Source organism: Macaca thibetana, chromosome 8 (genome assembly GCF_024542745.1).
Source record: "Macaca thibetana thibetana isolate TM-01 chromosome 8, ASM2454274v1, whole genome shotgun sequence".
Taxonomy (NCBI): Eukaryota; Metazoa; Chordata; class Mammalia; order Primates; family Cercopithecidae; genus Macaca; species Macaca thibetana.
Genome location: NC_065585.1, coordinates 75,302,914 through 75,325,555, shown reverse-complemented (window position 1 = coordinate 75,325,555; position 22,642 = coordinate 75,302,914).

The following is a 22,642-nucleotide window of genomic DNA, read 5'->3' as shown; positions in this document are numbered from 1 at the left end:
AAGTACACCCAAGTTCCTGGCATGCAATTCTGTAACTGGACAGACTGCCACACAACATGCCAACTCAATCTTACACTCTTAACATCCTCTACTTAAACTGAATAAATTTGGCTTGCTTTGCTACCCACAACTCCACTTCCTCATAACTGGACAATCACCCTTAATATCTTTTTGAAAGTAGTATATGCCATCCACGACATTGCGAGGCATGCTTTGTTGCTTGTTGCTATCATCTGGGGAATGAGGGAGGTGGGGGAATGCTAAACTCTTTAAAGTATGAAAAAACTTCAGAGGGGAAATCTATTTTCACTTTGTTATGGATGTGTTCACTGGTTAAGAATGCCTATAATATGGAAATAATTCAATTTTTGATAAAATTCCAAGCATATACTAAAGATATTCAATTGTAGGAGTCATGCACAGTTCAAAAACAAATACCGTGTGGTTAAGTTAGATCGTCTTTAAAGATACAATGTTAAGTGGTAACTCCTCTGTGTAACCTCTCTTTACTTCTTCTCTGTACGTGACTTGCAATTTTCTTAGTCATAATGATGTTACAATATATTTTCTCTCTAAATTTTTAAACCCAAATGTATAATTAAACTGTACTACCTTTTCTCTCCACCCTAGAAGCATTCATACAGTATCTCACTTATAAAAAACTGAATATTGGCTGGGAATGGTGGCTCACGCCTGTAATCCCAGCACTTTGGGAGGCCAAGGCAGGTGGATCACCTTAGGTCAGGAGTTTGAGACCAGCCTAGCCAACATGGTGAAACCCTGTCTCTACTAAAAATACAAAAATTAGTTAGGCATGGTGGCGCATGCCTATGATCTCAGCTACTCAGGAGGCTGAGACAGGAGAATTGCTTGAACCCAGGAGGTGGAGGTTGCAGTGAGCCAAGATTGCACCACTGTACTCCAGCTTAGGAGACAAAGTGAGATCTTGTCTCAGGAAAAAAAATAAAATAAACCGATTATTTTGCTTAGTTTTTATGGTAACTTGATGTCTTTAGCTTTTACATTTTCTCTAGAAATTCAATGAGTTCTTCAGATTCCCAAGATTTTAATTTTCCTCAAATATATGCATTAATAATGCACTTGTTTTATAAAATATTGAATTTTAATCTGTATTTTTTGGTGATGAAAATTAGAAACAACTTAAAACCTGTGACTCTGGTATTGCCAACACTTGCACCACTTCCTGGCCAGCACTTCACTTCAGGAGCTCTCTTTCTCCAACTCCAACTGGTGGGTCCAAGAGAGTGGCCATGATTGTATACATCTACCCAGGCCCCTCAAACACAAGATTACAGTTGATTGGTCCAGAAGTAGGTACCTGACCCAAAAATGGCCAGTCAGATTCCTTCCAACGTCTTTTGACCTGAATCCAAAGTAGAAAATTGGGCTGTCTCTAGTAGTAGAAGATACCCAATAAGAAACTCTCTGATTTTTAAAGAGCGCATTCCCTGCCCCAGAAAGGAACCTCAACAGTCATTAGAGAGTATAAAATTACTACAAATGTAACATGGTGAGAAATAGAATGAAAGACCTCAGCATCCATGTCCCTAGTTCCAGTTGCTCTGAAGATGCAGTCATATCTTTACCCTTCCTGTGGCTTAGGTCTTCAACCCTTCCTTCCAATAAATTCTCCTTCTTCTCTAAGCTACTTCAAGATGGCTTTCTGTCACTTTCAACTAAAAGAAACATAATTTATGCTAATTCCTAATAATATAGATTTTGAAAAACCTGAAGGCTGTGATTAAAATGGAAACTGAAACTCCTTGACATGATGGTTCATTTTCATTTACTCTTCATCACAATAATATAGAAAAAAGCTCTGAGCAAATTCCAGAATCCCCAAGAATTTTAGCCCATTTTACCCTCTCCTACAAATTCCTGTATTACATGTAGTGAGGATCGAGAAATCAGCAATTATGTAGAATTTTCTATTTTCCAGCAATAGGAAGAATAAGAGGAGAATAAAATATATCCCATTTAATCATACGTTTACCTTGTATGACTTACTTAGTGAGGAGATATTGCTTTAGTAATTTGGGTAAGGTTGCTTGAGTGGTAAAATTAAATTTAAATCAATATTTAAATATAGGATTTATTTCAAAGTCTAGTGTTATACCACCAACCATGCATTATCCCTTTCTATCAAGCATACTTTTTTCTCATTCCCTTCTATCCCAATATTTAATTTTGACAAATTTCCAACCTAAAGAAAGTTAAACAAATAGGAAAATAAAAATTCCCGATACCCTTCATCTAGATTTACCAATTGTTACCACTATGATACACTTGTCCTCGCTCATGTTCAATAGATAGTAAGGGAAATGCTAAGCCATTGGAAAGTTTCAGATATCTTGTAACTTTACCCCTAAAAACTGAAGAATCTCTGAATCTGCCTCTGTTTTGCCATTCCTAGCATTAACAAATTTAAACGGTCCAGGAGAGTTGTCTTGTAAAGTGTTCTACAGTCTAGATTTGTCCGGTCATTTCCTTAGATTCAGATTAAGCATTTTGGGCAAGAATACAAGATTGGTGATACTCTGTGCATCTCCCTACATCACAGCAGGAGGCATATAAATCAACTTATCCCATAGTGGTGCTACTAAATTTGATCCATTGGTTAATGTCGTTTCTGTCAGCTCTACCCTTTAAAGGTATATTTATGTCTCTATAATTAATAAATGACTTTAGCATCAATATTGCTAGTACTTACTTCAATCAATTAATATATTGGTGGTTGCAAAACAGTAATTTTCTAATTCTAGTTCACGTTTTGCTAGCTAGAATTTTTCTGAAGCGGTTTTTGTCCCTGACACCCTCATCTTTTTAAATTTAAGTATCATAGTAAATTCATGGATTGATTTTAATAGAATCTTATGATCCCTTACCACTATTATTCATTTTGATGCTTGTTCCATATTTGGTCGATGCAAGCACTCATTAAGCCAGTTCCTTTTTGGCACGTTCCCATTAGTCTTTGAGCACTTTGTTTTTAGCACAAAATGTTCTAGGCTCACCTTACACTTTCCTATTCCAGACCTGGAATTAGCCATTTTTCCTTGGAGTCCTGGTTTCTCTTAATGGAGAATGGTATTAGAAACCAAGATAAAAGTGCTAGGTGTGTTAATTGCTTCTGGGGTGTCATTGCTTTAGGCTCACTCAATGAACCAAGTTGTGAAATGAATATTTAAAGGTGAGTTGGTACTTAAACCTCCTACAAGTCCTACACTACAGGATTTTTATTCTTTCCATTGCACATTTATATAGCCTCCAGAAACCCTGGTTTCGAATGATATCAATGCTATTTATTCATTTGCCCTATTCTAAATATGAAATCAGTTAATTTCAATTCCAACAACAAGCCTGCTAAGTAAAGTGCGAGATTCCTTTGCACTTCTTCTTCTCTTCTCTTACAATATGTACTGCTAATAGTAATATGTCAGGGTACAGTGTATCCTGGGTGGTCATGTTATCATTTTGAGATACAGTTGAGTTCATGTGTTCATCACAGTCCTTTCACAACATGACTTCCTCCTTCTTAAATTCTGAGTTTTTGTCTATCTTTACTTTGGCCAAATTATGTTTCTAAGTAACTTTTTCAGGCTGATAGACATTTTTTGATACCTTGCCATATCTCTGAATTGTTTCTCCTGTCTTATATTATACGTGAGTGAAAATTTGAATCCCTTGTCTGTTTACTAAGTTTATTGCAAACATTTTCTAAATTTGATGTTATTGCTAAATGGAATTTCATTTCATCGCTTTTCTGCTTATAATATTAGATGTTAGTGTATTTATTCTGAAAAAGGCACATTATTAAATCAATTTATGATTTAAATAGTTTTTAATTGATTTTTTAACTTTCCTGAAAGATAATTCTATCATCTGAAAATACAGAAGCTCCCCTTTAAGAATAGGTTCACTTTCAAAAAGTTGTTCACTATCTCAAATATTATTAGTCCAAACTGACAACATATAAGTAATTGCTATGATATGAGCATCCAATGGTAGTGAGAAGAGATGATGTATTTTTGCTCAGGTAATTAAAATAAGTTAACATTTATAGTATTAGGTTTAAATGTATGTCATGCCTGCAGAAACAAATCAAATGCAAATGCTAGCAATAAATCTTGAAAGGAATGCAAGATATAATTAGATTAAGTTAAATATTTGGGGGCAAATGCCATTCTCTTAATAAATTAAACACATATTATTTTTAATAAATTAAACACTGATAAACTACTAAGTTTAGGAAGAAGTATAACAAAGTAAGAGTAAGCCAAGTAACTTTCCAAAAATTTGGGTACATTCTTAACTTCGGTTATTAAAGAAATGTAATTTTAAGATTCTTTAGCTTCCATATGATTGCCAAATCCCAATGTAATGTGTGTTTCCCATATTGTTTAGAAAGCTAGCAAAACAAGTGGGAAAATAAATGGGTTAAGAATAGATGGTTATGGAGCAAACAGCTTATGAGACATGAGTGAAACTCATAAGATGTATTAATTGTAGATAATAAGTAAGTGAGCAGCTTGAAAGACATAGACAGAATACCCAAGATTTACTAAATATATAGTAAGTTAGTAGCCACTAACACATGTTAAAGATAGATAAAACAATGGACTATATGATGGGACAAACAAAATGATACTTACAGAAAGAGATGGAAAGACCAAGTAATAAATTTTAAATAATGTTACCCCTAGCCTGATGGCTATGTCATCTCCAAATTGGTCACCCACTGGTAACACCTATCATGGTCTCATTCTGTCCCTACTTGTGCTTTGCTCAAGAAATTAAAAAACAAACAAAAACCCAGGGTTGATCAGCAGGCCAACTGGCAAGTCACCACAGGGGCTAGACATATTTATCTGCTTCTCTTGAATACAGCAAGGGAGTATGTTGACACCAGATAACTTCCACCTGTTGGACTTCTTCATAATCACACCATCAGCTGGGAGGACACTTGAGTCAAAAAGAAAGGATCCCCAGGTGCGGTGACTCACGCCTGTAATCCTGACACTTTGTGAGGCTGAGGCAGGTGGGTCATCTGAGGTCAGGAGTTCAAGACCAGCCTGGCCAACATGGTGAAACCCCATCTCTACTAAAAAAACAAAAATTAGCCAGGTGTGGTGCTGTGCTCCTGTAATCCCACCTACACAAGAGGCTGGGGCAGGAGAATTGCTTGAACCCAGAAGTTGGAGGTAACAGCGGGCCAAGATCATACCACTGCACTCCAGCCTGGGCAACACAGCAAAACCCCATCTCAAAAAAAAGAAAGGATCAAAGGTCAGGCAGTGTTGTCGTTTCACTCTGCCTACATCCTATCCTAAGTGAGTTAACCTCTCCCATCTTATCCCCTGGCCTCTCACTACGTATTTTTAAATGATTTAATAAACCATGTGATTTGAACACTTTAATTTGGTCTGTGAGTGACTCTGGTCCATGACTATTGGGAGTTTGCCTAGTTAATATATTTGGGGAGTAGTGTTGCACAAAGGTAATTTCCCATGTGACAGTAAAGTTAAGAAAAAATATATTAATCACTATATAAAAAGGCAAAGTCTCAATTATGTTCTATAAAAAAATCTAATCATTCAATTTACAAGTTAAACAAATTACATTGAAAATAACAGTAAATGCTTGAGCAAAAATAAATCAAGCAAACATCAACCAAAGAAAGCATGTATGTAATATGGATTGATAAACTTAAGTACTAGCAAATTAACTTCAAGAGTTCAGCCATTCTTAAATAGAAAGCCCATAAATAAATCGACCCACGTACGGTAAATTGATTTTTGACAAAGATGTTAAGAGCACACAGTGGAAAGAGGATGGTCTCTTCAATAAATGGTCTCAAGAAAACTGGATCTCAATATGCAGAAGAATGAAATTGGGCCCCTATGACATACCATATGCAAAAATTAACTCAGAATGGATAAGGCTTAAAGATAAGACCTGAACTGTAAAACTACTTGAAGAAAACATAGGCAAAAAGCAGATATTTTCCCTTGACATTGGTCTAAGCAATGAGTTTTTTGGATATGACCTCAAAAACAAAGACAACAAAAACAAAAATAAATAAGTGAGTGAATGTCAAACTGAAAATCTTCTGTAGAGCAAAGAGAACAATCAACAGAGTGAAAAGACAACCTATGAAATGGGATAATATATTTGTGAACCGTACATCTAAAAAAGGGGTTAATATCCTAAATATCTAAGAAACTCAAACAATTCAATTGTAAGAAAACAACCTAATTAAAAAATAGGCAAAGGACTTTTCTAGAAACACTATTATCAAAAGAAGAAGAAAGAAAAGAAAGATAGCAAGTTTTGGCAAGGATGTGGAAAGGGGAACACTGGCCCACTGTTGGTGGGAATGTAAATTAGAACAGCCATTATGGAAGATGTATGAAGGTTCCTCAAAAAATTAAAAATAGAATTACAATATAATCCAACAATCCCACTACTGGGTATGTATCCAAAGGAATTGAAATTAGTATGTCAAAGAAATATCTGCACCTCCCTGTCAATTGCAGCATTATGGTTGCTCATAAAAGCCAAGATACAGAATCAACCTAAGTGTCCATTGACAGATGAATGAACAAAAAATTACAATCCATATATCCACATATTGGCAATGAAATACTATCATATAGATGTAATATATATAATACCACATATATACTGCATATATACACACACACACACACACACACACACGCAATGGAATATTATTCAGCGTTTAAAAAGAAAGAAATCGCATTCTGGATTAATCTAGAGGACATTTTGCTAAGTGAAACAAATAGTGTATAACCTCACTAACATGTAGAATCTAAAGAAGTCAAACTGAGAAGCAGAGGGTGGAATGATGGTTGGCAAGAGATGGTGAGGGGCAGGTGGGGGGAAGGGAAGGTAACAATAGAGGGTAGGAAGGATAGAGCAATGATGATTAAAGGATACGATGTTTCAGTTAGACAGGATAAATAAATTAGATTTATTGATTGTATAACATGATGACTGTAGTTAATAATAATTTATTGTATATTTGAAAATTGCTAAGAGGGTAGATCTAAAATATTCTCAGCACAAATAAATGCTAAGTATGTGAGGTGATGAATATGTTAATTAGCTTCATTTAACCATTTCACAATGTATACATCTATTAAAACATCACATTATACAACATAAATACATACAATTTTTGTCAATTTAAAAAAACCAAAATTTTAAAATAAATAAATGCGTTTTTTAAAAATAATTTTAAAAGAGTTCAGCAGTTCTTAAATCCAGCATCATGTGTCCCAAATCTGTGAGCAAGAAAGGAATGAATTTGCATTGAATGTGTCAGGGATCACACATAATCTGCTATCCATCTTACTGACATAGTGGCCTGTGGTAAACAACTCCTCCCAGTGAACGTTATGCCTGCCTTCAACATATCACTTCTGCCATGCGGGAAAAATACAAAAGTCAGAGACAACTGAATGTTGAATCAGAGAAAGCTAAGAAAGGATTACTGACAGTAAACTTAACACTATAAATCATCTGGAAAAATAAATAGATAAATAAAACCATGTGAAAATTTTCACAGACAACAAAAAAAGAAAAAAGATTTAGAAACAACAAAAAAAGGTATCTGATTTTTAAGCAACTAAACAACTAAAGCAACTAAACTAAAAAATAACAACTGAAATGAAAAACTAGAATCAAAACTTCTGCAAAGTATGTTGAGTAGAACTTTTCTTTGTGCATCAGAATTGGTGGTGATCACAGTCTCAGTTGAAAATAAATGATACGAAGTACTCACATGTTTTATGATCTACCACAGTTGGATCCAGACAAGCTCACAGCCACTCCCACCACCTGTACTAAGAAGTAGCAGACTCCATCCTACCTCTGTCAAATCTCACCTTCTCCTCCTGCTCCCACCAGTCAGTCTAAGGAAAGAACTAGCAGAAAGAGAAGGGTCATTTAGGTGATCAGTCTCATGGAGTTACAGAATTTATGAACCCAAGGGAGGTGGGGCACTCAGGGGAATCGCTGGAACAGACTGAAGAACCTATGAGCAGGGAGACTGGCTTCTATTCCCATCAAGAGGCTTACTAAGGAACCTGATCTTTAGTCTGCTCTCACCTGGGGACATTTCTGGAGACAAGAGGCTTGCTGGACAACTCACCAAAGAAGATAGAGGGGAATCGCTGGAACAGACTGAAGAACCTATGAGCAGGGAGACTGGCTTCTATTCCCATCAAGAGGCTTACTAAGCCATAGAACCTGATCTTTAGTCTGCTTCTCACCTGGACATTTCTGGAGACAAGAGGCTTGCTGGACAACTCACCAAAGAAGATAGTGTTGACTCCTTGCTCTCTTGGCTCTCTGTGCCTTAGAAGATGGGTTCTGTGGCTCCATAGAGGTACAGGTGATGAAGATGGAGCACATCAGCAGAAATCTGTAGCAGCAGATAGACCCTGACCAAGGATGAGGGCTATAGGGAGGCCCGGGAGTCACTAGCTTGACCACAGTGGATGCCCTATATTTCTTAAAAAATAAGTGAGTGACCAAACTATCAAATAATTTTTAAAATTCTTTTTGTATACAGCTTATAAATCTATCCACTTATTTTTATTTTATTATAGTAAGAACACTTAACATGAGATCTACCCTCTTAAAGTGTCCAGTACATTATCGCTGACTATAGGTTTAAGTCACTTTTTGATACACCTCCAATGAGACTTATATCTCAAGATGAATTTCAATTTTTGTATCTATTTCATATCTCCCTTCATATTTTATAATTTCCTTGAGACTAAGGACCAAGTTCTTAACCTATTAATGTATCCTGGATACCATATCAAGCTAGCATTTTGAACAGAGATACTGAAGCATGTTCCTAAATGAGTAAATAGATGAATAAATACCTAATGTAACAAATGGCCAACACGCTTGCCTGAATCAACTTCTACTACACACTGGTCACACGTTCCAAGATTAATACAATTATTACTTTTGATCTTATCTGATAATTTTAGTAGAAAAGTTCAGGAAGAAAGGTCACCATTTCCTAGTGGCAACAATGCCCCTCTAAAACCACCCTTGGTCCCATATCTCCATTAAGAATCTGTCCCCTCTCCCACTACTCTTGTACTGGCAATTCTCAAAAGATTTGTCTACACTTCGATAAGGTGGTAACATTAACTGTGATTGTGTGCGTTTGTGTGTGTGTGTGAGAGAGAGAGAGGAAAGAAGAAAGGAAGGACGGAAGGAAGGAAGGGAGGGAGGGAGGGAGGGAAGGAAGGAAGGAAGGAAGGAAGGAAGGAAGGAAGGAAGGAAGGAAGGAAGGAAGGAAGGAAGGAAGGAAGGAAGGAAGGAAGGAAGAAAAAAAAAAGTTGAGGAGGAATTCAGGGAAGGGACCAGGTCATGCATTCACTGGGATATGTTGAATTTAAGATGCCTCTGAGACATCCACGTGAAATTGCTGAGTGAGCAGGTATGTGGTCATGTGGTTGGCTTATTCTAGGATGTACTAGAATCCTACATCCACAAATGTGGGCCTATCACTGTCCCACCCCAATTTCCACATAATACACATCAAATAAATGTTTGCTGAGTCAGATAAATTTAACATTTGTCGTATTATCTTCATTTCTTATATCACACTGTTTTCTTCCTTTTATTTTTTACTTTCTCCTTCTTTCTTTCCTTCCTCCTTTTCTCTTTTTCTTTTCTTCCTTCTTTAGTATATATTTATTTGAGTGCCTATTATCTGCCAGAGATCATACTGAACCTCAAGAATATAATGTTTAGCAATCTAGGCAATTCAATTCAGGACATAGGCATGGACAAAAATTTGATGACAGAGATGCCAAAAGCAATTGCAACGAAAGCAAAAATTGACAAATCAGATCTAATTAAACTAAAGAGCTTCTGTATCATAAAAGAAACTACCAACAGAGTAAACAGCCTACAGAACAGGAGAACAACTTTGCAAACTATGCATCTGACAAAGGTCTAGTATCCAGCATCTATAAGGAACTTAAACAAATACACAAGAAAAAAAAAAAAAAACAGCTCTATTAAAAACTGGGCAAAGGATATAAACAGACATTTTTCAAAAGAAGACATGCATGCAGTCAACAATCATATGCAAAAAATAGCTCAACATCACTGATCATTGGAGAAATGAAATCAAAACCACAATGAGATGCCATCTCATGCCAGTCAGAATGGTGATTATTAAAAAGTCAAAAAATAACAGATGCTGGTGAGGTTGTGGAGAAAAAGAAACATTTGTGCACTGTTGGTGGAAGTGTAAATTAGTTCAACCATTGTGGAAGACAACGTGGTGATTCCTTAAAAACCTAAAGACAAAAATGCCATTTGTCCCAGCAATACCATTACTGGGTATATACCCAAAGGAATGTAACTTATTCTATTATAACAACACATACGGGGTAACAACGTTCATTGCAGCATTATTCACAAGGGCTAAGAAATGGAATCAACCTAAATGCCCATCAATGATAGACTGGATAAAGAAAATGTGGTACATATACATTATGGAATACTATGCAGCCGTCAAAAGGAATGAGATCGTGTCCTTTTCAGGGACATGGATGGAGCTGGAGGCCATTATCCCTAGCAAACTAACACAGGAACAGAAAACCAAATACCACCTGTTCTCACTTATAAGTGGGAGCTAAATGATGAGAATACATGGACACATAGAGGAGAACAACTGACAAAGGGGCCTACTGGAGGATGGAGGACAGGAGGAGGGAGATCAGGATAAATAATGTATGGGTATGAGGCTTAATACCTGGGTGATGCAATAATCTGCACAACAAACTCCCATGACACAAGTTTACCTAAGTTACAAACCCACACAGGTACCCCTGAACGTAAAAGGTTTTTTAAAAAAGAAAATAATGTTTAGCACAAACGAGTCATTTCCCTCTCCTCTGGGAATTACAATACAGGGTAGAGAGTGATGTTATTTAAATAAATAAATAAAATTAATAATAAACAATGCTGAAAAGTGCTGTGAAGCAAAAGCACATGATCTGTTACATGGGAGTGGCTGATGTAGCCTCACCTGGGTAAGGGATAAAGGGAAACTTCTCTAAATGAGGTGGGCTGAGAGCTGAAGGATGCATCAGTGTAAACTTGGAGTCAAGGTCAAGAGCAAGAATAAGGAGGAGTCTGGGCAGAGGACCCATGTTGGAAGGAGGACCACATGGCATTCAAGACTCTGCAAGGTTCCGGTGGGTGGTGATTAGAGGATCGTGGAGAAAGTACTGTAAAATGAGGTTTGGGGGGGCACGGTGGCTCACGCCTGTAATCCCAGCACTTCTGGAGGCCAAGGTGTGTGGATCACAAGGTCAGGAGATCGAGACCATCGTGGCTAACACGGTGAAACCCCATCTCAACTAAAAATACAAAAAATTAGCCAGGCGCTGTCGCTGGCCCTTGTAGTCCCAGCTACTCCGAATGGCGTGAACCCGGGAGGCGTAGTTTGCAGTGAGCCCAGATTGCAGACACTGCACTCCAGCCTGGGCGATAGAGCACTCCGTCTCAAAAAAAAAAAAGAAAAAAAAAAAAAGAAAAAAAAGTGAGGTTTGCTTGCCATCCATTTTTACTTAACTTTTTAGCTTTTTCTTTTCCTGTTCTTGTGTATCCTTTTGTCTTCATTATTGTATTTTATCTTTACTTTTCAATAGCTTAAATATTGAATAACTAAAGTAACATCAGCACATTTCATCGCCCTCCCAAGACTTGGATGTAAACTCTGAATGATAATTTGGGAAACATGGAAAGTTGGAAAAGAGTTCAAGGAGATTCGTATTCTTAAAGAGCGTGAAAATGACATTTTAGAAATTTAAATAATTTATACTTTGAGGAGGAACAACTTGAGTGTCCAGTCCTATTGAGTGAGAATAGAGAGTGAATTATTAAAGGAGAATTAAAATACCTGTTCATACTTGTCTCTTGATTTGCCACCCCACTTGTACGCCATTAGCTACAGTAGAGTTTTTTATCATTCTGCAGAGTTTAATTGTTTTGATTAATGGCATGTATTATTCAAATGCAGCACATTAATAAAAACCATAAAATGATTTAAAAAAGAATTCTGCACAATCACCTCAATATATTATTTATCAGACCTGTAAATCAAATATTTTACACCAAGTTGTCTCCAGGTCATTCAGGGCTGGAATTTAAAAAAGCAAAGGTAGTGATAAATATATCTAAATTGACTTTACATTTATCATATATAAACATGATATATATGAACAATATAGAACTGGGCCATAATCCAAAAAGCCACAATCCCAAACATTGCAATCTCAAAAGATCAAAATCCTGAAAATACGGCCAGGCATAGTGGTTCATGTCTGTAATCCCAGCACTTTGGTAGACTGAGGTGGGCAGATTGCTTGAGCCCAGGACTTCAAGTCCAGCCTGAGCAACATAATGAGACCTTGTGTCTACAAAAAAAAAATTAAAAAAAATTAGCTGGGCATGGTGGTGCATGCCTTTAGTCCCAGCTACTCAGGAAGGTGAGGTAGCAGAACTAATTGAGCTTGGAAAGTTGAGGCTGCAGTGAGCCATGATCACACTACTGCACTCCAGACTGGGTGACAGAATGAGACCTTGTCTCAAAAAAAAAAAAAAAAAAAAAAATCCTGAAAATATAATTCTAGAAACAGTAATTTTAAAAAATTATTTCAAAAACATATATTTGGCTAGGTGCAGTGGCTCATGTCTGTGATCCCAGCACTTTTGGAGGCCGAAGTGCGTGCACCACCTGAGGTCAGGAGTTCTAGACCAACCTGGCCAACATGGCAAAACCTATCTCTACCAAAAATACAAAAATTAGCCAGACATGGTGCAGGCACCTGTAATCCCAGCTACTCGGATGGCTGAGGCAGGAGAATCACTTGAACCCTGGAGGCAGAAGTTGCAGTGAGCCAAGATTGCACCACTGCAATCTAGCCTGGGCAACAGAGACTCTGTCTCAAAAAAAAAAAAATCATATATTCACATTTTTAAACGGGAATTTATTTGAAAAATGTATGAAAGCAGAACATTTCATAGGCCACTTTATACAATTAATTAGGCAATAATAACTCACATATTTTTGTAAGCATAAACACTCAGTATACTAACAACAGTCACACACATATAACAGCTATGAGCAGATGAACCAGATTCAGAAAGGAATCAGTCAAAAAGAGAAACGAATAATTGTGTGCACCCAGCTTTATATCTGCCATCATCTGAAATACTATGAAGGACAACCTAATTCTTTATGAGATCAGTTAAGTTTGGATGGATCACCATCACACGTGCAGTCACCCAAAAAGCCAAGATCACGAGAAATTTTATTTTTCACAAATGGAGATGTACAAAAAGAACATCGTTTCATTTATTGAGGAAGTTTCCAACATTTTTACGTACACATACAATGCTTACACACAAAGTCAACATTGTGATAATGCACTTTCGTGGAATCAAATTTGTAAAACCCTGTATAAAACAAATTACTTTAAAGACTTTTAAAAAGTCTTTAAAAGACTTTACACAATTTATACCTAGTACTGGAAATGATGTGAAGATGAAATACATAGCATAGTGAATGAATGAATGCTATGTGTGGACAGATGAAAGTCATACATAATTGAATAATTTGGTATGAGAGAATTCTTGTGTTTTTCACCTGCATTTTCACTTTTCTATGATCTTTAAAACACTCACTGCACTTGAATTTGGAGATTGTCTACAAATTTTGGAAGCATATGCTGTCCATTTGAAAGTCTGGTTATTGCTCATCTCTCGTAATTAGGCAATTTTCTGCTTCCAGGCACCAATAATAATTAGCTTTTAAGCTTTATATTTCACCATTAAGTAACCTCATGTGCTTGAATTATCATAGTCTTTTGGTGAGGAAACAATTTTACAGATCTCTTCCATCACGTAACAAGGAATACAGTTTAAAAAAAAACGCATCTGTGGTCCCAGTTACTTGTAAGGCTGAGGTGGGAGGATCCCTTGAGCCCAGGAGTTTGAGCCTGCAGTAAGCTATGTTCGCACCACTGCACTCCAGCCTGGGTGACATAGCGAGATCCCATCTCAAAAAATAAATAAATAATAAACAATGATATTCATCATCCTCCAATACCAAATTTTTATTAGTCTCCAGAGAGACTATTAGGGTTCTCCAGAGAGACAGAATCAATAGGATATCTATATAGATATATGAGAGGGTGTCGTGAGCAGTTCAAAGTCAAACATAACCACGACCTTGCACATTTGTGTCTTTTTATAAGGTTAGAATTCCATTGATGTTATTTTAATTATAAAAGTTACACACTATATGGAGTTTCCAAGGAGGCGATTTTCTTTAGTACTATCCGTCTACTTGGTAGTCAAAGTTGTGGGCACGTGGGCTCAAGCCACCTTACAAGTTAGTTAATAACATAAACCATGCATAAAATTATACTTAATCAATATAAATGTTTTAGATTAAATATTTCACATCGAACAAAATCACATTGAGACAAAAAGGGATAGAAAAAAATGGGTTAATGAACAAGTTCAGGGAAAGTGACGTAGACAAATAAAATGTCCTGGCCTAGTCTGGACAGTCTGTTAATGTCTTGTAAGGAAGTGTCTTTGATGTGGACAGGACAGCAGGATGGAAGAATGTAAGATGGAGTCTTTTTCTAAGATGGAATTACTTATGTCAAGCGGATTCTATACAGAGGAGATTTATTAGGGAAATTTGCTCACATAATTACAGAACATCTGTAAGCTGGAGACCCTGGAAGAACCAGGGAAGCAGATAATGGTGTAACCCTCAGTCTCAGGATGAAGCCTCAGGACCCAAGGCACTACTGGTGTAAGTCCTGGAGTCCAAAGGCTAGCGAGCCTGAAGTTCTGATGTCCAAGAAACTGGAAGAAAAATCTGTCCCAGTTCTCAGAGAGAGATCAGTTCACTTTCTGTATTTGTTCTTTCCAGACCCCTAACCAATTGGATGGTGACCACCACCATTAAGGGCAGATCCTCCCCACCTAGTCCACTCAGGCGCAAGCACTGACCTCCTCTGGACACATCCAAAATAATGCTTTCCCAGGTTTCTGGGTATTCTTTCATCCAGTCAAGCTGATATCTAGTATTAACTCCACAAGTCTACCGTTTGTCAATATGGCAGCCATATGAACCTCTTTAAACCTTAGTACATTTCCAAATAAAGACAACAACAAGGTCCTAGTTCCCCTAACAAGATGCAACTATCCCAAGTACAACCAAAAACACACTAATCCCTTCCCCAAAATTTGACTTCCAGGATTTCAACATTTGGGATTTTATCTTTAGGGACTGTGATTTACAGAATTTTAGACTTAATTTTGATCAAGTGATATTGATCTTTCGGAATTTTCATCTTTTGATATTTTTTGCGTTCAAGATTATGGCATTCAGGATTGTGTCTTTCAGGATTATGATTGGCACCAGGACAATATAATTTGTGGATAGGTGCTTGCAAATACCATACTCAGGTATTCATCTTTTTAAAACATTTTAAATTTATAATAAATAAATAAATAAAAATTTTTAAATGTCTTAATTTAAAAAATTTTAAATTTCTTAAAAATGTCATTATTTAAATAATTATAATATAAAAACAAATAAATTGTTCTTTTGAAATGTATAGCAGAAATTTCAAATATGTCATAACAGTTTTTGTCTTTTTTTGATGCTGAGTATGTCAATTAGATTTCCGTCTGATTTTTGTTGTTGTTGTTGTGGAGATAGAGTCTTACTCTGTCACCCAGAGTGATGCGCTTACAGTTCACTGTAACCCAAAACTCCTGGGCACAAGCAATCCTCGCGTCTCAGGTTCCAGAGTAACTGGGACTACTGGCACACACCACCATGCCTGGCTATTTTATTTTATTTTATTTTATTTTATTGTAGAAACAGCAGTCTCATTTCATTGCCCAGACTGGTCTCAAACTCCTGGCTTCAAGCAGTCTTCTCACCTTGACTTCCCAATCTGCTGGGATTACAGGCATGAACTACTGTTCCCAGACCCAGTTTACTTTTTAATATATGTTAAGTCACTAGATTTTAAGTAATATCATATTATGTTTGTGGACAAATCATTTTTTCATATTTAAATTAAATTAAATAGCATGGGTCATGATAAATGGGGGAATTTTGAAATTTATTTCATCTTATGAATATTATTAAATGTTACATTAAATAAACCTTATAAATATAATTTTAACAATATGCTGATATTGTTTTATCTAAACTTATTTATAAATCACTTCACTAAAATAATGAATTACAAAAATTTTATAAAGAAGGTCTGTGAGATTATGTGCTACTTTGAAAGTAATTCATTAATTAAAAATGTTGAGAAACTGTTCTAATCTACTTGAACTCTATCCCAAAGAGCTCCAGTACACACAGTGGATATAATATTAAAGGAACAGCACACCTGCTGGGCATCTAACACTAACCTCTTGTTTTCTTACTACAATTTGTTTTTATCTTCTATAACATTTTACAACTAAGTGTTAATACATACATGCACATACACCCACACTCAATCGAAGAAAATGATATTCACAGTCCTCCCCATTAAAATGTATGTGCACCCAAGTAAGTAAAAATAACCTCCTAGATTTTTTTTAAAAATAAGGCATCAAGAAAATCTTTAAAAGTTAAAACCATAGCTATAGAAATGATTTGTGCTGCAAGTATTTAAGCCCACAAGGTCAGTGATTGGCAGTTAGAATTTTACATACCTCACAATGTGTATGATTTCAATTAAGTTCTAAATCACTTTAGGTGAAACTATGCAAAGAAAATTATTTTCCTACTGGAGAATAACAGGGACTTAACTTGGCTCCCTGAGGTCTATACAAAGCACTTAATCTCTTTTCCTCAGTTTCTAGCTGGGAATTACATCTCTACAATATAGAGATGGGATGACCAAATAATCTAACATCTATACCAAGCTTTGAAGTTTAGTAAAACGGATGTGCTGGTTGGGTAGCAGCGCTATTGTTTTCATTGTGTTTCATTACTTTCATAACCCGGGGTTTCCATTGATGAAAGCCTACAACAAAGAATTCATGGTGTGTGTGTGTTTCAAACTGCCACATTAGTGGCTGGCTGTGTATACACACAAAACATCTACTTATTCATTGGTAAATTAGTATGAAGTGTTTATTATTTAATAATTTAAACACAAATTTTTCAACCTTTCCATTCTTTTAACTTTTCTTCGGAGTCACCAGAATTATTTCACTAATACAGATCAGAAGTGCTCTTAAAGCACACACCCTACATTAGATAGCAACATTTATTTCACAGACATAATTTTGACCTAAAAAATAAAATTTTATAACCTACCAAATAAATGGATAAGTCATCAAGAAGAGCTGATACTTAAACTATGTGCACATGATGAGATCAAAGATTGCCAAATCAATGAGACTTCTTAAAATCCTAGAAAAACGAGAGCAAGACATCTCATTGACATCTATTAGAAGTACCTTAGTAAATTAATACATTTTTCTCTTCCCTTTCTTTGTCAATTTATATTTGAGTAACATAAAGGCTTATGTTTTCAACTGAAGCCAAAGAAACACCTATTACCATTGAGGTTTAGATTTTTCTTTTCCATTTTTCATAGGACCTACACAGAGTCCTTGTCTGCAAAATGTAAGATATGAATTTTATAAAATGCCTTTGCCACACAAATAAGGATTCATTTTAAAACACTAATCTATTTAAAGTGATACTACTTTTTCTTTCCTACATTAAATTTATTCTGAAAATGTTAAATTAATAATTAAAAGTGTTTTAGTTAGAGATAATAACCGTTTATGAGAAATGACAATAAAATAATATGAAGGATGTTGAAAGTATTCTACATATCCACAGAAATGCAGTCTCACTGATGTAATCTTATTAGGAAACTATACACATCTTCAAATGATATATTTTGACATAGTTTTATAGCTATTGCTTTATGTGTATTCGTTGTTTATCATATGCTAAATGCTGAAACATGAATGAATGAACAAGTGAATGGATTGCCTCAGAGACCACGTGATTTTTTAATAGCAAAAATGGTGATAAATATTTATGTTCCAAGAGTAATTTCAGAAATGACAAGACCATTAAAAGCAAACTCTGATGAATAATAAAGCTAATCAGAATTTGATGAATGGTAGAGAAAAAAGTGATCATTTGTTTAGCATCTACTATGTGCTTGCCTCATGGTAACTGCTGGTTTCCAATCCTCTTTTTCTGCCTAAAACCCCAAATTTAGTTGTTTTCCCTTTTCCCCTGCTAACTAAAACAAAGCAAAGTCAACCCTATTCCCAGATCCCAGGCTAGATCCTCATGAATCTAAGCCAATCAGTACACATGGAATTACCCTAGGAGCTCTTACTGGGTGAGGGTTGGGCATGTCATTTTGGCCCAATTAGACTAACAAAAAAGATTTCTATTTCCTGATCAGGAGATTTTTCTCTTCCTCTTTCTGAACATGAAAAAAGAGGCCTGTTTTTGCCCATTTCTAGCAGTCTTTGACAGGTTGGTTTTCCTGAAGTCATGAGGGAAACCAGCCTGAGGTTAAAGGAATAACACAGCTAATGGCAGGGTCCAGAGAATATCAGAGAAGCAGACCTGGAATCCTCATATAACATAGCTGGTGCCCACAAAATCTCTGAACTTCTTGATGTGAAGAATAATACTTTTCCTATTTTTAAGCTAATTTGAGTAGAGTTTTTCTTTCCCTTGAAAAAAGCATCTTAACTGAAAGAATAAGAGCAATAACACTAATCATTTATTGAGCAATTACCATTTGCCAGATACTGCAGCAAAAATTAAAATTCCTAATTCTCAATATAGCTCTGCCATAATTTTCATTTAATTGATGAGGAAAATGAGTTTAAAGAAACTAAGTGTTTTACCTCAAAAATATACGTATGTATATTTTACCAATTTTAAAGTAATTTTTAAAATATATTAATACAGTTGTTTTTTTTAAAATGAAGTATCTTATTCACAATATCTTGTTATCAGTGAGTGAATTACAGTCAGAATCTGGGATCCTCTAGCTGTAAAACTCATGTAAAGTACTTTATGCATCTTCACATTTGATGTTCACCACAGCCCTACAATGTGCTGTCATCAACACCTTAGAAATAAAGCATCTGTGCAAGTTGGTAATTAATTTGACTGTTAATAATAGAAAACTATACTAGAGTGGTTTAACCATATAAATGTTTATGCTTACATATAAAAGGAATTTTGTACTACACAATTCTGTGCTAGTGAAGTGGCTTCACAAAATTATAACGAACCAAGCTCCTTCTATCATACTATTCCATCATCCTAATCCAAGGGCTACTACATGCAGTCTCCTCATGGTTCATAATTGCTGCTAAAGTTCCAGTCATCAAGGCCATACTCCAATCAGTAGAGCAAAAGATACTTCTTCTAGATGAATTCACTTTCTTAGTCACATTGCCTCACTTAACTATAAGGGAGGCTGGAAAATTTATTTTATCCTATGTCTTGCTGTTTCAAATAAAATTATGATTCTGTAAGAATGAAAATTAAATGAATATTGGTAAGATAGAAATCTTTGCCTTAGCATAAGAATCTTAAGGAAGTAATAAGATTTGCATAAGGTTTTACAACTAGGAAGGGTAGTGACTCAATATGTGAACTATGGCTGTAGAATTCCAAAACTCAAGTTCCTAATTTTTATGCTACATTTCCTCACTAAGTAGATGCATGAATTATAGAGCGTAAAGAAATGACACCAAATGATAAAACAAAAATTAAAAATGATGTTAGATACTCATTTGTGAGTTAAAAATTAGACTCACTACTTTAGAGTTATCTTTTAGTATGTGTAAAATTTACTGACATAAAATAAATAGCATAGCAAAGTTAATCTAATATAATTTAATGACAGCATTATCATTGATATGTTGGCTTCTGTACATAAACAGGTATGTCCTGTAAGCACTACACTTACAATCTTATCATTATTTTTTAAATTGTCAATTAATTTAGCCCTCTATAGAATTATGCTATTCACCCTATATTCCTAATAGAGCAGCATGAATTAGACTCTTTATTCAAATGATGTATAAACATTATTAAAATGTATTTCTGTTGTGATGAAGGAAAGGAAAATGCATGTGAGGACAATTAAAAGAGCCGAACACCTAGATTCCAGTCCCGGCTTCACCCACGGCTCACTCTGTGATCCTAAATGGAGGCAATTTGGGCCCCCATTTCTGCATTGTTTTTTGAAAGACAGCTGAGTTTCTTTTATTACAAAATCCCAAAATCCTCATGTTCAATGAAAATAAGGTGGATAGGAAGAAGCAGGCAAAGACCTAAAGAGGGAAAAAACAAACACACACACACATTACAAAATAAAATCCGGGCCTGGTGAGGCAGCTCACGCCTGCAATCCCAGCACTTTGGGAGGCCAAGGCGGGCGGATCACGAGGTCAAGAGATTGAGATCATCCTGGCTAACACGGTGAAACCCCGTCTCTACTAAAAATACAAAAAATTAGAGGGGCGCGGTGGTGGGCTCCTGCAGTCCCAGCTACTCAGAAGGCTGGGGCAGGAGAATGGCTTGAACCCGGGAGGCGGAGCTTGCGGTGAGCAGAGATCGCGCCACTGCAGTCCAGCCTGGGCGAAAGCGCAAGACTCCGTCTCAACAAAAAAATTTAAAATAAAAAATAAAATAAAAATAAATAAAACAAAAAAATAAAACCCTAAGCTTTCTCTGCGCAAATTATGTTTTAACATAACCTGTGGAAATAGACTGAAACAGACCATTTGGGCTCCCTGTGTGTTCTGGTACACATCTTTAACCTGGCATTTCTCTGCATGCAGAAGAGAAAACGGCCCTCTTTGCAAGACTATGTTTCAGAGTTCTGAATTTGATAGTCTTATTGATTGTAAGTAGAATTTATACAAGTTCTATTTATTATCTCATCTATGCCTAAAATTCAAGGAACCAATTCCAACTGATAATCAAATACTGGGAATTCATAAAAAATAAATTAGGTAGCTCTATGTTACGGCTAATATTGAAAGAAGTTCAATACATATTGTTAAGTAAAATAAAGTTAAGGTGCAGAGCAGAGGGTATAGTTTAAAGGCATTGCCATAAAAAAAGTACATTTTTTAAAGTATATATTAACTATAATATATATTAAAAGTAAGTATATATTGACTGGGCATGGTGGCTCAAGCCTGTAATCCCAGCACTTTGGGAGGCTGAGGCAGGTGGATCACAGGGTCAGGAGATCAAGACCATCCTGGCCAACATGGTGAAACCCCGACTCTACTAAAACTACAAAAATTAGCTGGGTGTGGTGGCACGTGCCTGTAATTCCAACTACTCAGGAGGCTGAGGCAGGAGAATCACTTGAACCAAGGAGTCTGAGGTTGCAGTGAGCTGAGATCGCACCACAGCACTCAAACCTGGCCACAGAGCAAGACTCCATCTCAAAAAAAAAAAAGTAAGTATATATTTTTTAAAAAAGTGTGTGTATGTAAATACAAACACACACTTTGCAATATGTGCACATATTATGTGTGTATATATATACACACATACATATATAAGTAGCATATATTCACATATGTGTGTATGTATATATATGTATGTATATATACATACACATACATTGTCATATAATTTGAGAAAGCTTAAAGCAATTATCTTTTCAGAAAGTATTTATCATCCTTCTAGAGTCAGACATTTTCAACACATTTCACTGTCACTTCTGGTCCTTTTCTGTACTTTTCATTGTTTTCAATGTAAATATTTAAATATTTTCTTCTGATCTATCTTCCAGTTCACTAATTCTCTATTTGCTTTTATTTAATCTGCTGTTAAATCTATTTATTTAGTTCTTTATTTCATTTATTGTATTTTTTACTTCTAAAATTTCTTTTTCAGTTTCTAAATCTGCCAAATTTCCAATCTTGTTTAGTTTCTTGAACATAAACGTAGATATTTTAAATTTAGTTTCTGGTATCTACATGATCTATATCCCATCTAAATTTGTTTCTATTATCTGTTCCTTTCCCCTGGTTTCTACTCACATGATCATATCTCCTTGTATGCCTCCCTTTTTTGAATGCTGAAGATTATTTATAAAAAATTATGGTGCTAATATTAGGCTCTAGAGATTGTAATCTTTGTCCTGAAATAATTATTTGCTTCAGGCAGACAGCTATGTAGAGTCACTAGCAACCACAAATAACCTCAATCCAATCAAGAATTAGGATAATTTAAAGTTGGGTCGTCTCCCTGGAAGGGCTGATTGATTCTCAATTTATTGTCATTCCTACAATGTAGTCATTTTGAATCCCAATCCAAAGCTTCAGAGAGTTACCAGGTTTTCTTCTCCAACATGAAAAAGAAACACATATAGATACATAGTCCAGAGGAACACAAATTGGAGTGCAATTTGGACTACAATTTGTGCTCCTCTGGCCTATGTATCTATTGAAGCACACTTACAGAATTGATGGCACCTCTAGGGATTGAAGT